Source organism: Gorilla gorilla, chromosome 9 (genome assembly GCF_029281585.2).
Source record: "Gorilla gorilla gorilla isolate KB3781 chromosome 9, NHGRI_mGorGor1-v2.1_pri, whole genome shotgun sequence".
NCBI classification, from domain to species: Eukaryota; Metazoa; Chordata; class Mammalia; order Primates; family Hominidae; genus Gorilla; species Gorilla gorilla.
Genome location: NC_073233.2, coordinates 80054156 through 80069416, shown reverse-complemented (window position 1 = coordinate 80069416; position 15261 = coordinate 80054156). Strand labels below are relative to the sequence as shown.

Below are 15261 nucleotides of genomic sequence, written 5' to 3'. Positions count from 1 at the left end.
CCTCCCAAAGTGTTGGGATTACAGGTGTGAGCCACCGCACCCGGCGGGTTTTCTTTTTATTTCACATTTCCTCTTTTTAGCTGAGATCTGCCACAGGCAGCATCAATGGCAAAATCTGTATCATGTCGTTGCCAGGATGGTGAGGTTGCCTGCTCCAGGTCCATCCAGTCCCTTGATGGGACCCTTGTGGCCAAGAGACTTGTAGCCAATTGAACTCTGGCCAGACAGGAATAGAGGTGGGCAGGTACTCATCAACCCCTAAGGTCTATCAAGCAATATAAGGGCCAAAAGGTAGGGCTACCAATTTAACTTGTCTATAAGTTCTATGCATTGAGCCAGCATAATTCTGGTTTTAGCAGCAGACTTACAGCAGTTGGTTATACATATTATAGGTAATTAAATGTTAAGAAGAAAAGGTTAATGGAGACTATTACTATAACAAGGACTTGAATGGCATCTTGAAAGGAACTTCCCAGTGTGGTAGAAAGCCAACTAAACAGGTAATTGATGGGATCAGTAGTTCATACATCTTGTAGCCATTTAACTTGTTTGGAAATTCTTTTTTTTTTTTTCTTTTTTCTTTTTGAGATGGAGTCTCGCTCTGTCGCCCAGGCTGGAGTGCAGTGGCACAATCTCAGCTCACTGCAACCTCCGCCTCCGGGTTCAAGCAATTCTCCTGCCTCAGCCTCCTGAATACAGCCTCCTGATTACAGGCATGCACCACCACACCTGGCTAATTTTTGTATTTTTAGTGGAGACAAAGTTTCACCATGTTGGCCAGGCTGGTCTCGAAAGCCTGACCTCAGGTGATCTGCCCCCCTTGGCCTCCCAAAGTGCTGGGGTTACAGGTGTGAGCCACCATGCCTGGCTGAAAATTATTTCTGTATGAATTTCTTTTCCTTTTTCGAGACAATCTCACTTGGCACCCAGGCTGGAATACAGTGGCGTAATCTTGACTCTCCACTCTCTGCAACCTCCCCCTCCCAGGCTCAAGCAATTATCGTACCTCAGCCTCCTGAATAGCTGGGATTACAGGTGTGTGCCACCATGCCCAGCTTTCTTTTTTCCTTTTCTTTTTATTTTTTGAGACAGAGTCTTTCTCTGTCTCCCAGGCTGAAGTGCAATGGCATGATCTCTGATCACTGCAACCTCCGCCTCCCAGGCTCAAGCAATCCTCCTGCCCCAGCCTCCCAAGTAGCTGAGACTACAGGTATGTGCTACCATGTCCTGTTAATTTTTGTACTTTTTGTAGAGACAGGGTTTCCCCATGTTGCTCAGGCTGGTCTCAAACTCCTGACTTCAAGCGATCCTCCGGCCCCAGCCTCCCAAAGTGCTGGGACTACAGGCATGAGCCACTGGGCCCAGCCCTGTATAGTTTCTACTTCACTTGAAATGTTGATGTAAGTGCCACAGATCTTAGGGACCACCACACAGACTCTTCCCTGTTTGGCTAAGAGAAAATCTAAGGCAATTAAATTATCTATTACTACTTGAGCCAGGGAATTCAGAGACTTTGTTGGGCTGGAAGGCTTTGTGCAGTATCTCCAGCTACCTGTTCAATAGTGGCAGATAGGTTTGAATGTGCTGGTCAAGTTTTGAATTAGACTCCTTCAGTTTTGAATTAATCTCATTTAAGGAGGTTATCTGAGATTCCTGTGTTTAGAGCTCTCATAATACCACTTAAAAATGGTCTCCCATGGGAGGATTCCTTGAGTCCAGGAATTTGAGACAAGCCTGGGCAACATGGTAAAACCCTGTTTCTACAAAAAAATTAAAAATTGAAAATAAATTAGCAGGGTGTGCCGGTGCATGACTATAGTCCCAGCTACTTGGGTGGCAAAGGTGGGAGGATGGCTTGAGCCCAGGAGGTCGAGGCTGCAGTGAGCCGTGATTATACACAATGCTCTAGTCCCTGTGACAGAGTGAGACCCTGTCACACACACACACACACACACACACACAAAAGGGCCTCCCATTGCTTCTCAGAGGTCTAGAACTCTCTCTGTTCTCATTGTGCATACTAATAAATGAATTTAGGCATGTCAAATGTTCTGTCAAAAGATCTCCATTTTGGCATATAAAGCTTTTAATTGTTCCAGGTTAGCTTTTTCTAGGATCCCAAATATTCACAAGACTTTTTCTCATAATTCCGAAACATGTAACTTCCTGATGGCAGCTGGTCAGGGACTGTCTGTCCCCTTAGAACCTAGGTTCCCCATAACAGCATTTGCTTAAAGACGTCCCTGCGAGTGCCACTAGAGGGCAAGCATCCTCACCAAACCTGATGGGCCGGATGAGTCAGGCTGAACTGCCCCCAACCTCCCCCACTAGAAACTGGACACAGCAAAGATAGCCCTTGCAGGGTCTGGATGGAGAGGATCAGAGAAAAAAAATGAAGTCTCTGAAATGTCAACCTAAAACCAGGAGATCTTAGATCAGGGAGAGCTTACCCACCTTCCTCCCAAAGCTGTCAGGGAGACAACTGAGCTGTCAATGGCTCCACCAGCCACCAGTGCATTCACTCATGCTGCGGGGAGCCTGGGCTGCTCCGTGGATCCTACTCTTGTCTTCAATTATATTGGCTTAAAATCACAAGATCTTTACATTTAGAAAGGAGAGCTTTCTTTCTTTCTTTTCTTTTTTCTTTTCCTTTTTTTTTTTTTTTCCAGACACAGTTTCACTCTATCGCCCAGGCTGGAGTGCAGTGGCACGATCTCACTGCAACCTCCGCCTCCTGGGTTCAAGTGATTCTCATGCCTCAGCCTCCCGAGTAGCTGGAATTACAGGTGCCCACCACCACGCCTTGCTAATTTTTGTATATTTAGTAGAGACAGAGTTTCACCATGTTGGCCAGGCTGGTTTCAAATTCCAGACCTCAAGCAATCCGCCCGCCTTGGCCTCCCAAAGTGCTGTGATTACAGGTGTGAGCCACCTCGCCCAGCCTAGGAGAGCTTTATTTCTTATGATGTACAGGCTGGGAAGTGGAGTGAGGGTAGAACAAGGGTTTTATGCTAAAAGAGTTGGCTAAACATACATATTTAATAGGTTTTAGGAGAAGCTATGAATATTCATGACAGTTGCACACGTGTACTAAGCAAACATACATATTACATATGTCCCATATTCCCTTTGGAGTGGAGACATTAAAATGCAGTTGATACCGGGTGCAGTGGCTCATGCCTGTAATCCCAGCACTTCAGGAGGCTGAGGCGGGTGGATCACCTGAGGTCAGGAGTTCAAGACCAGCCTGGCCAACATGGTGAAACCCCATCTCTACTAAAAATACAAAAATTAGCCGGGCATGGTGGCAGGCACTTGTAGTCCCAGCTACTCAGGAGGCTGAGGCAGGAGAATCCCTTGAACCCAAGAGGCGGAGGTTGCACTGAGCAGAGATCGCACCGCTGTACTCCAGCCTGGGAAACAGAGTGAGACTCCATCTCAAAAAAAAAAATGCAGTCAAATTTGCCTCTGTATGTCAAAAGGGGAAACACAGGAACCAAGCACTTTGTGTGCTGCCTCTGTAAACCAGCCAGAACTGGTCCATGGTTGAGAGTCATTGATCAGCCAGGAATGTTTTGTAAGCTGATCAGCTGTCATGTCAAAATCAGGAAAGGGAAGGGAGTCTCGCAGTTGGTTGAAATTGAAATCAGTGAAGGAGTCTCCTGTTCTTGGTTTTCCAGGGCTGGTTTCTGTTTAGCTCTTGGGAAAGAAGCCTGGTAACGGTTCGTGAGGAAGCAGGTGTACTGAGGTGTGAGTGACCTATCATCACGGCCAGGAAACTTGGATTTTAAAGTTTTTCTGGGGTCTCTTTGGCCAAGAGGTGTCCATTCAGTTGTTTGGAGGACTGAGGATTTTATTTGTATTTCCCAGAGGGTTGAGTCCTCTGAAGACCTCAGCAGGTAGAGGCCTCTGGAACCCTCAGGCCTCTTTCTTTCTTTATACCCCAGTGCTGATGGGAGAAGGGCAGGCAGGTGTCTAGGAAAGCCTGAACATGGGAGCTCCTCTAGATGGAGCTCCTGCCCTCTCATCCACTGCCCATGGCTTGGGGGCTGATCATGAACTGAACTTTATGGTCCCTCCACGGCAGGAGTGAGACCTGCTACCTGAGGCAGGCCCCTGGGCCATGAGGGCTTCAGAATAATACCAGCAAATGGAGGGTTGGGTTGGAGGTCAAGTTCAGTTCCTCTGGTAAGTCCTCACCACTTGTGGAGTCTCAGAGCCCTGCTCTGAAGGATGAGGTGGTGCGCCTATCTGGAGTCTGGGTGCTAGGGCCAGCAGGGAGGGACAGTCAGGCAGTCAGCTTGAACCAATCCAGAGAGTATCTGCCTGAGCTGGAAGCTTAATACCACAAGGTTAACCACTGGCATTCCTTCTAACCCCAACCCGAAGGCTGCCCTAGGACCAGGCAGATAACAGGAAGGTGTTTGACTCACAGAGGTGGAGACTCTGGGCTTCAGGAAGCAGGAGAGGGGCCTCAGAGTGGGGAGGAGAGAACCCTGAGGTCTTCCCTGAGTGCCAGCCTATCACACATGCAATCTCACATCACTCATCTTCCCAGCTGCAGAAACTACTGATCTCGGTCTGATTCTAAGCCTGCCTTCTTTCACCTAGCAGTTGCAGGAGAGAAGCTCTGTGAGGGGCCCACAGGGCACCGTCCTAAGGAATGCAGATCCAGTGTTTCTTCTTTGGCCTTAACTGCTGCCCACTCCCCACATAACTTCTCTCTCAGCCACCCTGGAATTCTGCTCGCACTTCTATTACCTCTAAGCATTTGCACTTGCTGAGACCTGTCCACGGAATGCCATTCCCCGTGCTGTTTTGTGCTTGGCAAACACTCCTTTGGAAGCCTTCCCTGACCTCTTTGGGCTTCAGCAGAATAACACCACACTCTGTGCTTCCCTCTGTGAAAGACTCATCTCCTTGTTCTAAGAGTCACTGGTTCTCAGAACTGTCTGTCCCCACCAGACCTTGCAAGGAACTCAATTCCCTTCCTGTTGGCTGAGACCAGCATGGGCCAGTAAACTGGATGCTCAGAAGGACTTGTTGACTGACAGAATGGATGCAGCGATTCCTTAACTTACTGAGCACATTCTCGGTGCCAGGCACTGACCCAGACTCTGGGGATATAGCATAAAATGACACAGAGACAGCCCTGCTTTGGGGAGAGTATGTTTTGTTAGGAGAAAGGCAGACAACAAACACAGCAGACAAAAATCCACGCGAGGGCACAGAATGATGTGATGAGAAATCAGCTGGCTGGGTGACTTCTTTAGGCTGAGTGGTCAGAAGTCATTTTAGGGGGGAATTGTAGGTTATCATCTAAGTGGCCACAACAGGTCAGTCTGCAGAGGATTAATGAAAAACATTTCAGGCACGCAGAGGAGTTGCTGAAGCAAAGACCCCCAACATGAGAAGTGTGACTGGAGCTCATTTATGGGGTGGTGTGGGGAAGATTTGGCTTGAGGGCTCAAAGGAGGGGCATGGTCTTCTGTGCTAATTTGAAGAAGTTTAGTTTTTACAGTTGATACCACTGGAAAGCATTGAAAGATTGGTGAAAGAGCTGTAACATAATAAGACACATTTCGGTTTTGTTTCTACTTTTTTAAAAAAGGTCCATCAGACAGTGGAACATGTAGGTGGAAGTGTGCTGATGAATAGAGTATCTATAGTCCCCAGTCTCTCCCTACAACATATTTATTACTTACAAAGGGAAAAGTGTAGTGGAGAAACCTGGGAGACACGATCTCAACCAAAAGATCAAAGTTAACCTCACCAGGAATGGGCAAACCCCTCACCACGTGCCTCCTGTTAACGATGCATGGAATAACTGTGTAGGGTATTCGTGCCCAAAATGTGTAACCTCAGTGAATCATGAGAAAACAAACCCAAATGGAGCAGTATTCTACCAAATAACTGGCCTGTGGCTTTCAGCAATGTCAAGATCATAAAAGAACCCCATTCCTTCCAATGCCCATCAGTAGGTGACTGAATTCAGTGTGATGTACACATAGAATGGATTATTACCTAGTAATTTAACATCTCAATAGGTCAACATGGAAAGATCTCAGAACAATGGCAGATGAAAACTGCACTGAACTGCCCTTTTCCCCACCTGTAAGATGAGCAGAAAACGAAAGTTTGATGGCATACTGTGTTGACAAGGTTGTGGAGAAACAGGCACTCTCTCTCTCTCTCTCTCTGTTTTTTTTTTTTTTTTCGAGACAAGGTCTCGCTCTGTCGCACAGGCTGGAGTGCAGTGGCACAATCACAGCTCATTGTAGCCTCAACCTCTCAGGGCTCAAGTGATTCTCTCACCTCAGCTTCCCTGGTAGTTGGGACTACAGGCACACACCAGCATGCCCAGCTGATTTTTTTAGTTTTTTGTAGAGATGGGGTTTCACCATGTTGCCCAGGCTGATCTTGAACTCCCGGGGTCAAGAGATTCTCCTGCCTCCGAATCTCAAAGTGCTGGATCACAGGTGTGAGCTCTCACACACCCAGCGGAGAAACAGGCACTCTCATGCTTTGCTGGTGGAGGAGCCACATTGATAAAATCTCCATAAAGTTGTAACTATCAAAATTATACATACTCTTGACCCAATAACCCTTTCTGGAATTCAGGTATAACATTCCACTAGGTACAAGATTTTTTGTTTGTTTGTTTTGAGACGGAGTTTCACTCTTGTAGCCCAGGCCGGAGTGCAGTGGTATGATCCCAGCTCACTGCAACCTCTGCCTCCTGTGTTCAAGCGATTCTCCTGCCTCAGCCTCCTGAGTAGCTGGGATTACAGGCATGTGCCATCAGACCTGGCTAATTTCTGTATATTTCAGTAGAGATGGGGTTTCACCATGTTGGCTAGGCTGGTCTCGCATTCCTGACCTCAGGTGATCCACCCACCTTGGCCTCCCAAAGTGCTGGGATTGCAGTCGTGAGCCACTGAGCTCAAGGTGCTCAGTGTTACAATCTTGTAACAGCTGGTACAAGACTGTTAATTGCAGCATTACTTGTCATTTATTAAAAAGTAGGTCAGGCCAGGCTCAGTGCTCATGCCTGTAATCCCAGCACTTTTGGAGGCCAAGGTGGGCGGATCACCTGAGGTCAGGAGTTCGAGACCAGCCTGGCCAACATGGTGAAACCCCATCTCTACTAAAAATACAAAATTTAGCCGGGCGTGGTGGTGTGTGCCTGTAATCCCAGCTACCCAGGTGGCTGAGGCAGAAGAATCACTGGAACATGGGAGGCAGAGGCTGCAGTGGGCCGAGATTGCACCACTGCACTCCAGCCTGGGTGACAGAGCAAGACTCCGCCTCAAAAAAAAAAAAAAAAAAAAAAGGTAGGTCAGGCACAATGACCTACCGCAATAATCCCAGCACATTGGGAGGCCAAGGAATGAAGATCGCCAGGGCCCAGGAGTTCAAGACTAGCCTGGGCAACATAGCAAGACCCCAGTCTCAAACAAATAAAAACGAGGCAGGTGTTTATCATTGAGACCCTCCTCTCCAACCAGTATCTCCTCCCAGCCCACATCTAGTGAGGGAAGAGGAAATAAACTGTCTTCCCCACCTGAAGCCCAATAACTCATCTCCTGTTTCTGCCCATCTTCCTTCCACCTGCGCTTTTGTCCGTGTATAGTGTGGGGGTAATGAGCTTTGTGTGAGCGGGAGGGTCTCAGGAGAACCAGACTGAGGGATAGATAGATACCTAGATTCTGGCTCAACCTCCACAGCCTACTTCCCAGTGAATGTCAAGCCAGTTCCAGCCTGATTCGGGGACTATCAATAGGAAAGATGAAGCAATGTGTCACTCCAACCCACTCGTCCCCAGATTACAAGACACAAGACACATGTGGATTTGTCTATTAGGATAGGTTGTCAGAAGAACCCCAGGGGACCCTTCTTGGATCAGGAACCAATGTCCACGGCCCCAGTCCCATGGGATGGGGCCCCAGCATTCATGGCCACAGCATAGAACTTGGCCACCTCCTCATTGGGGTTGCCCTGGGCTGAGTCAAACCACATCTAGATGCAGCGGCCACTCCCTCAGCTGTAGTTGTAGTTGCTGACCTTGAAGGAGTGGCTCCAGAGGACTTCACAAAGGGCAGCTGGAGTGGGGAAGTAGGGCTCAAAGGTGTGGCAGAGGGCCCCGGCCGGACACTCATTAATCCCTGAGGGAGGAGAACGTAAGACCCTTAGCTTCTGGGCCAGACCGCACCCCTCCCAACCCCAAAGCCCCACTCCCACTCCTTACCTCATCTCCTCCGTCCCTCACCTGAGGTCCAATTCCAGCCTTTGTGCCAGTTGCTTTTGCAGGTGTAGGAGGTGCGACAGTCCTCCCACCAGCGCTCACAGTCCTCTTTGCACAGGGGCACGTTCAGAATGCGCTCTTTGCGCCAGCTCTGGTTGATCTGAGTGGGGAGGAGACGGAACACTCCTGTCAGCCACGTATCTCAGCAGCTTTACCCTTGAAGGGGACCAGAGCTGTGGGAGGGGGCAGGGCGTCCACCACCCTCAGACCCGAATTCCTGGACCAAGCCCTCTCTGCAAGTGGCTGGCAGGTTGTGCCCTCTGCTGAGATTAATGTTTTGTGTTGTTTTTGTTGTTGTTGTTGTTTTATTTTTGAGACAAAGTCTCGCGCTGTTGCCCAGGCTGGAGTGCAGTGGCACAATTTCGGTTCGCTACAACCTCCACCTCCCAGGTTCAAGCGATTCTCCTGCCTCAGCCTCCTGAGTAGCTGGGATTACAGGCTCCCACCGCCATGCCCGGCTAATTTTTGTATTCTAGTAGAGACAGGGTTTCATCATGTTGGCCAGGCTGGTGTCGAACTCCTGACCTCAGGTAATCCACCTGCCTCAGCCTCCCAAAGTGCTGGGATTACAGGCATAAGCCAATGCACCCAGCTATGAGGTTCATGTTTGTGGGAATGGCACTCATACCTGCCAGATCCAGGGCCTGAGGTTGGGTGAGCACTCATAGAGACAGGTGTCCTGGATAAAGTGGCACTTGCAGGCAGGCTCCGTCTTACCACAGTGATCCCAGTTAAAGTTGTACAGGCGGGAGGTGTCCTTGTGCAGCTCCTGGCTGGTGTTGGTCATGCAGCAGGCATTCTTCTTCTAGGGACTGCACTGGGTGGGGAAGACACAGGACTAAGTCCCTCACCACCGCAGCCATCTCCCCCATATTCTGGCTCCTCTGCCCCAGGTAGGTCATCCAGAGGAACACTTCCTAGGGAGGGCCCTTGAGGAGTCCCCACCTGGGAACACAGGCAATTACAATATTGGTGCATTTTTCCCTTATTTATTTATTTATTTATTTATTTGAGACAGGTCTCTCTCTGTTGCCCATGCTGGAGTGCTGTGGTGCAATTATAGCTCACTGTAGCCTCTACATCCTGTGCTCAAGCAATCCTCCCACCTCAGCCTTCTGAGTAGCTGGGATTCAGGCCCATGCCACCACACCTGGCTATTTTTAAAATCTTTTTGTAGAGACAAATGGGGTCTAATTAAACTAAAGAGCGTCTGCACAGCAAAAGAAACTACCATCAGAGTGAACAGGCAACCTACAGAATGGGAGAAAATTTTTGCAATCTACCCATCTGACAAAGGGCTAATATCCAGAATCTACAAAGAACTTAAACAAATTTACAAGAAAAAAATCAAACAACCCCATCAAAAAGTGGGCAAAGGAAATGAACAGACACTTCTCAAAAGAAGACATTTGTGCAGCCAACAGACACATGAAAAAATGCTCATCATCACTGGCCATCAGAGAAATACAAATCAAAACCTCAATGAGATACCATCTCACACCAGTCAGAATGGCAATCATTAAAAAGTCAGCAAAAAACAGGTGCTGGAGAGGATGTGGAGAAATAGGAACCCTTTTACACTGTTGGTGGGACTGTAAACTAGTTCAACCATTGTGGAAGACAGTGTGGCGATTCCTCAAGGATCCAGAACTAGAAACACCTTTTGACCCAGCCATCTCATTACTGGGTATACACTCAAAGGATTATAAATCATGCTGCTATAAAGGCATATGCACACGTATGTTTATTGCGGCACTATTCACAATAGCAAAGACTTGGAACCAACCCAAATGTCCATCAGTGATAGACTGGATGAAGAAAATGTGGCACATATACACTATGGAATATATGCAGCCATAAAAAAGGATGAGTTCATGTCCTTTGTAGGGACATGGATGAAGCTGGAAACCATCATTCTGAGCAAACTATCACAAGGACAGAAAACCAGACACCACATGTTCTCACTCATAGGTGGGGATTGAACAATGAGGACACTTGGACACAGGGTGGGGAACATCACACACCGGGACCTGTCGTGGGGTGGGGGGAGGGGGGGATAACATTAGGAGAAATACCTAATGTAAATGACGAGTTAATGGGTGCAGCACACCAATATGGCACATGTATACATATGTAACAAACCTGCACATTGTGCAAATGTACCCTAGAACTTAAAGTATTAAAAAAAAAAAAGATGGGGTCTCACTGTGGTTCCCAGGCTAGTCTCAAACTCCTGGGCTCAAGCAATCCTCTCATCTCAGCTTCCCAAAGTGCTAAGATTACAGATGTGAGCCATCATGCCTGGCCAATATTGGCTTTTAACGGAGCATAATAGAGGGGAGCCACTGTCTGGGAGAGTAATTATTGTTTGTACAGCTCTTAATGGTTGAAAAAGTTATTTCATGTTATTCAGCTTATTTATATTATTCATTTTGCATCCAGCCAATATTAACTGAGTTCTTATTAGACATCAGGCACTGTGCTAGGTCCTAGGAACACCCCAGTGAACAAAGCAAGTAACATCTCTAGCCTCATGGAGGGTATAGTTTTAGTGGGTGGATGGGCTGTGTGTACAGGGAAGATAAAGAACACTCAGGCATAGAAAACCATAGGTGCAAAGTCCCTGAGGCTTTTGCACTTTATCCTCTTAACAACCCAGTATGAATCCTTAAACCCATTTTCACAGTGTTTCAGGAAGCTACACCTGTGGTATATAGTAGGGTTAAGATTTAACTGAGGACAGGGAGGAGAGGAACCTGGCCCAGGTTGTGGGGGAGGGTGGAGGTCAAGGGGCTGGTGTGGCTCTTCCAGGGTCTGGAAGTCCAGGCAAGGAGACTCCAAATAGATCCTGAGAGTGGTGGGGGAACAGAGGAGCTGTAGCCTGCACGTGGGCCTGAACCCGGGCTTGACTAAATGTGGGAAAGGCCATCCTAGAAAGGTAAATTCAATGCAGGCAAGACAAGCAGAAATGGTGGAGGTTTTTCTTTGGAAATCACTCTAGGCCAGGACTCAGAAAACCTGAGAAATCATGAGTCAATTGCATAAAATTTCTGGGCTGAACCCTTGCACCTAGGGTCAAGTGATGGCAGAGGCGTGACAGGTCTGAGCACCCAGGAGAAACAATAGGGAAATCCATGGGAGTGGAGCCAGACCTACCCACCTCCCACACCCTGGCCCATGCCCAGTGCCGGCTGAGACAGAACATGCTTCCCCGCCAGCCTGACTTCACAACTGCTTTTCCTTGGATGTCCCAACTTTTGGTCTTCCTGCAAGATCCCTTGCACATCATGGGTCTTAGGGGTTTGGCAGACATGGGTTTTGCCAATCAGGGTCAGGGGTTTCTGCCTCTGAAAGAGTTACTGAGTATAATGAAAAGTACTCCCTGGCTATAGAAGTGGCTCAACAAATATCATCACTCTCATATAGCTCATGGCCCTGAGAATGATAATAATCTGTATCTCTCAAAGTCTACATCTGCACCATTTCTTGGCAAAGAGTAGGTGCTTTAGAAGGTTCTGAAAAGCAAATGAAGTGGTGGGCACAAAGTTTCCATTTCAGTTTTGGAGAATGAAAGAGGTCAGGAGATGGATGGTGGTGATGGTTGCACAACCACATGAGCATACTTTTTTTTTTTTGACAGAGTTTTTCAAGCAATTCTCCCGTCTCAGCCTCCCGAGTAGTTGGGATTACAGGCATGTGCCACCACGCCCGGCTAATTTTTTTTTTTTTTGTACTTTTAGTAGAGACAGGGTTTCTCCATGTTGGTCAGGCTGGTCTCAAACTCCTGACCTCAGGTGATCCTCCCACCTCGGCCTCCCAAAGTGCTGGGATTACAGGCATGAGCCACTGCACCCGGCATACATGAGCATACTTAATGCCACTGACCCGTACAGTTAAAAATGGCTAAAATGGAGAACTTATTTTATTTATTTATTTTAAATTTTATCCCGAATGGAATGTTGGGAATGACTCAGATGTCACAGGGCTTCCAGGCTGTCCTCTCTTTGCCTTAGCCCTCGGAGCCTGTCCATGCCACAGTCTCTCCCTGGGCACATCCTCACCCTCTGGGAATGTGAACCCTTCTAGGGAGCAGGCCAGGAGACCAGAGAAATGAAATACAGGCACTCTCCTGAGCTTGGAATTCAAATTGGAGCTCATACTCCCTGAGCTGCCTCAGTGGCCTTACCTGTGGCATGAGGGCCCTGGCCTCCCCTCCCCTTCCTTGTGGGCAGTGGCACCGCTGGCTGTGGCCACACTGGACCCGCCATTGCTCGTGCCATCACCCTCTGACCTGTGTGCATGCTGTCCTCTACCAGGCTGCCCTTTCCTGCTTTTTCCTCCTAGAAAACTCTTACTCATCTTCCCAGGTCAAGGCCAATGGTCTCTTGACTGGGAAGTCTCCCCAGCATATCGGATTGGTCATTGTCTCTTCAGTACCTAATGGGGGTGGAAACCTGGCCTGTTTGTACATGTAGGCTGCACCATGACCATGATGGGCCCAGCTCCTCTTCTACTGTGCCATTGAGCTCTGTGGGCTGGCACACAATTAAGGCTGGGAAAGGTATGGACAATCCCTCTCCTCAGTTCCCACTTGCACCTGCGCCCTCTCTGGGCCTATTTCCTCATTTGCATAAGTAGAGACTACCACGCACCCACCCTGCCCTTTGGGCATATTCACTAACATGGCATGAGTGAAAGCACAAGGCTCATAGGCTCATAGTGGGTGTTAGGTATGTGGTTCCTTTATTATTGTAGATTTGGTGTCCTCCCAGGGGAGGCCCTCCAGGATCACAGCAGTCATCCTCTGCCTTCATCACCTTCCACAGCTGACTTCACCCTGCTAACTTTTCTCTGTCAAAGGCAGCTCTCTCCCCTGCCCCAGACCCCACTTTATCCTCACCTGGCCACACAGCTCGTCCTCGGGGCTGGGCTGTGTCTTGTGGTGCTTGGTGTTCATGCAGACATTGAGCAAGTCCGTCCTGGCCCGCGCATTCCTGGGCTGGGCACTCCCCGCAGCAGTCACCAAAGCCAGAAGCAGCAGCTGCATCATCTGCCAGGCCATGTCCATCTATTCCTGCCAGAGAGCCACAGTCAGAGGTAGACAAGGCCTGAGGGAGGGGCAACAGACATGTGATTGTGTACTGTCTCCCTCCCAGGCCCAGATCTCTGCTGTCCCCACCCTGTATCCCCTACAGGGCAGCTGAGCCAAGAAATGCGCTGCGTGTAGAGGTGAGAGGGAGCCCTTCCCAGGCTGGCCTGGAGGCAGGACCCTCCTCCTACTTCCCACCCAACAGTGCTCTAGGTCCAGGCTCTGACACCAGCTTGCTCTGAGATCATGGAGGGAGCCACCGCCCTTGTGGACTTCCCCTCTTGGATTTCTCCAGTGTTTTATGCAATTCCTCTCAAATTTGCACAAGGAGGAACCACAGGTGGTGGCCTGCTGATGCAGGAGTGAGACTCTAGACAGCCTCAGGCTTCTGCTTCCTCAGCCTGTCCTCCTACCCCACAGCAGCTGAGGTTTAGATGCCCAGGGAAGCTGAGATGGGGACAGCAAAGGCCATGGAGCTGTCAGCTATTGTTCATGGTCCTGGAGCAGATGCTGCGGGAGGCAAGGGGGTGGGGGCAATCGCACCTCACCCTTCACCCCTTCTGGGTCTTGGGAAATTACCTAGGCAGAGGCAGGCTCAGAGGTTGGGGGAGGCCAACAGGTCAGCGGCAAATGGAGGAGGGGGCCGAGCGAGAACAGTGGGCGCTATCTCGCCTCCCATGTTTCATCCCCACTTTTCCCTCTGTCCTGTTGCAGGACCTTACCTCCATCCTCAGCCCACCTGGGAAGGTGGAGTCTCTCCCACCTCCCCACCTACTTTATAACCCCATCCTGCCTGCTTGGTTAGACCCTCTGTTAGGGAAGGTGCACAAGGCTTTGTCTAGGAGACAGCTCAATTGTCTTTCAATAAGGACCCAGTTAAATTATGGTACATCTACCCAGTGGAATTTAATGTGGTAACAAAGAAAGAGGAAGCTCCTGATGTACAAATACGGAAAAATCTCCACGTGCATTGTGAAGTGGGAGAAGGAAGGTGCAGAAGAATGCTATGTAAAAAAAAATTCTGTATAAAAAAGGAGGAGTTAGAATATCTGTGCTTGCAGGAGAAAATGCTGAAAGGTATGAAAAGAAACCAATAAGGTGATCACCTGGGGGAAGAGGACAGCATCAGGGATGTGACCTTTCACTGTAAACCTTTCTACGTTGTTTTGATTTTTGGACCAGGTGAAGTTATACCTTATTTAAATATATATTGGTATGTGTGTATGTATACATAAATATACAAAATAGGAAGTGAAAATACAAAGACACAGGATGATTTATCTGACTTGATAATAGTTATGTAAATGTCAATAACACTAGAATGCACACAACAATGGTACATTTAAGTTAAGGATACTATACATGTGTTTGCCAAAGTATGAACATGAGGCCACTGAGTGTTCTGGTCTCCGGGTATACATCTGGTCAAATTCTATGCATTTACACCACACATATCCCATTTATGGGCACAAATGGTAGCATACTGTTCTATACTTTGCTTTTTCTGGGTAGTTTCAGTATACATTTATGCTTTTGACAAAAACCAAAAACCTCATGAACCCAAGCTATCCACACTTGCTCTCTTGAGTATTGCCGTATGTATTAGTCCATTTTCAGGACTGATAAAGACATACCTGAGATTGAGCAATTTACAAAAGAAAGAGGTTCATTGGACTTACAGTTCCACATGGCTGGGGAGACCTCACAATAATGGCAGAAGGCAAGGAGGAGCAAGTCACATCTTATGTGGATGGCAGCAGGCAAAGAGAGAGCTTGTGCAGAGAAACTCCTGTTTTAAAAACCATCAGATATCGTGAGACCCATTCACTCTCACAAGAACATGGGAAAGACCCACCCCCATGATTCA

General features: G+C 48.3%; 1 pseudogene; it reads right to left on the bottom strand.

Moving 5' to 3' along the window:
• Positions 1–7902: 7902 nt before the first annotated feature.
• Positions 7903–13376, bottom strand: LOC101127193 (folate receptor gamma-like; annotated as a pseudogene).
• Positions 13377–15261: the final 1885 nt, after the last annotated feature.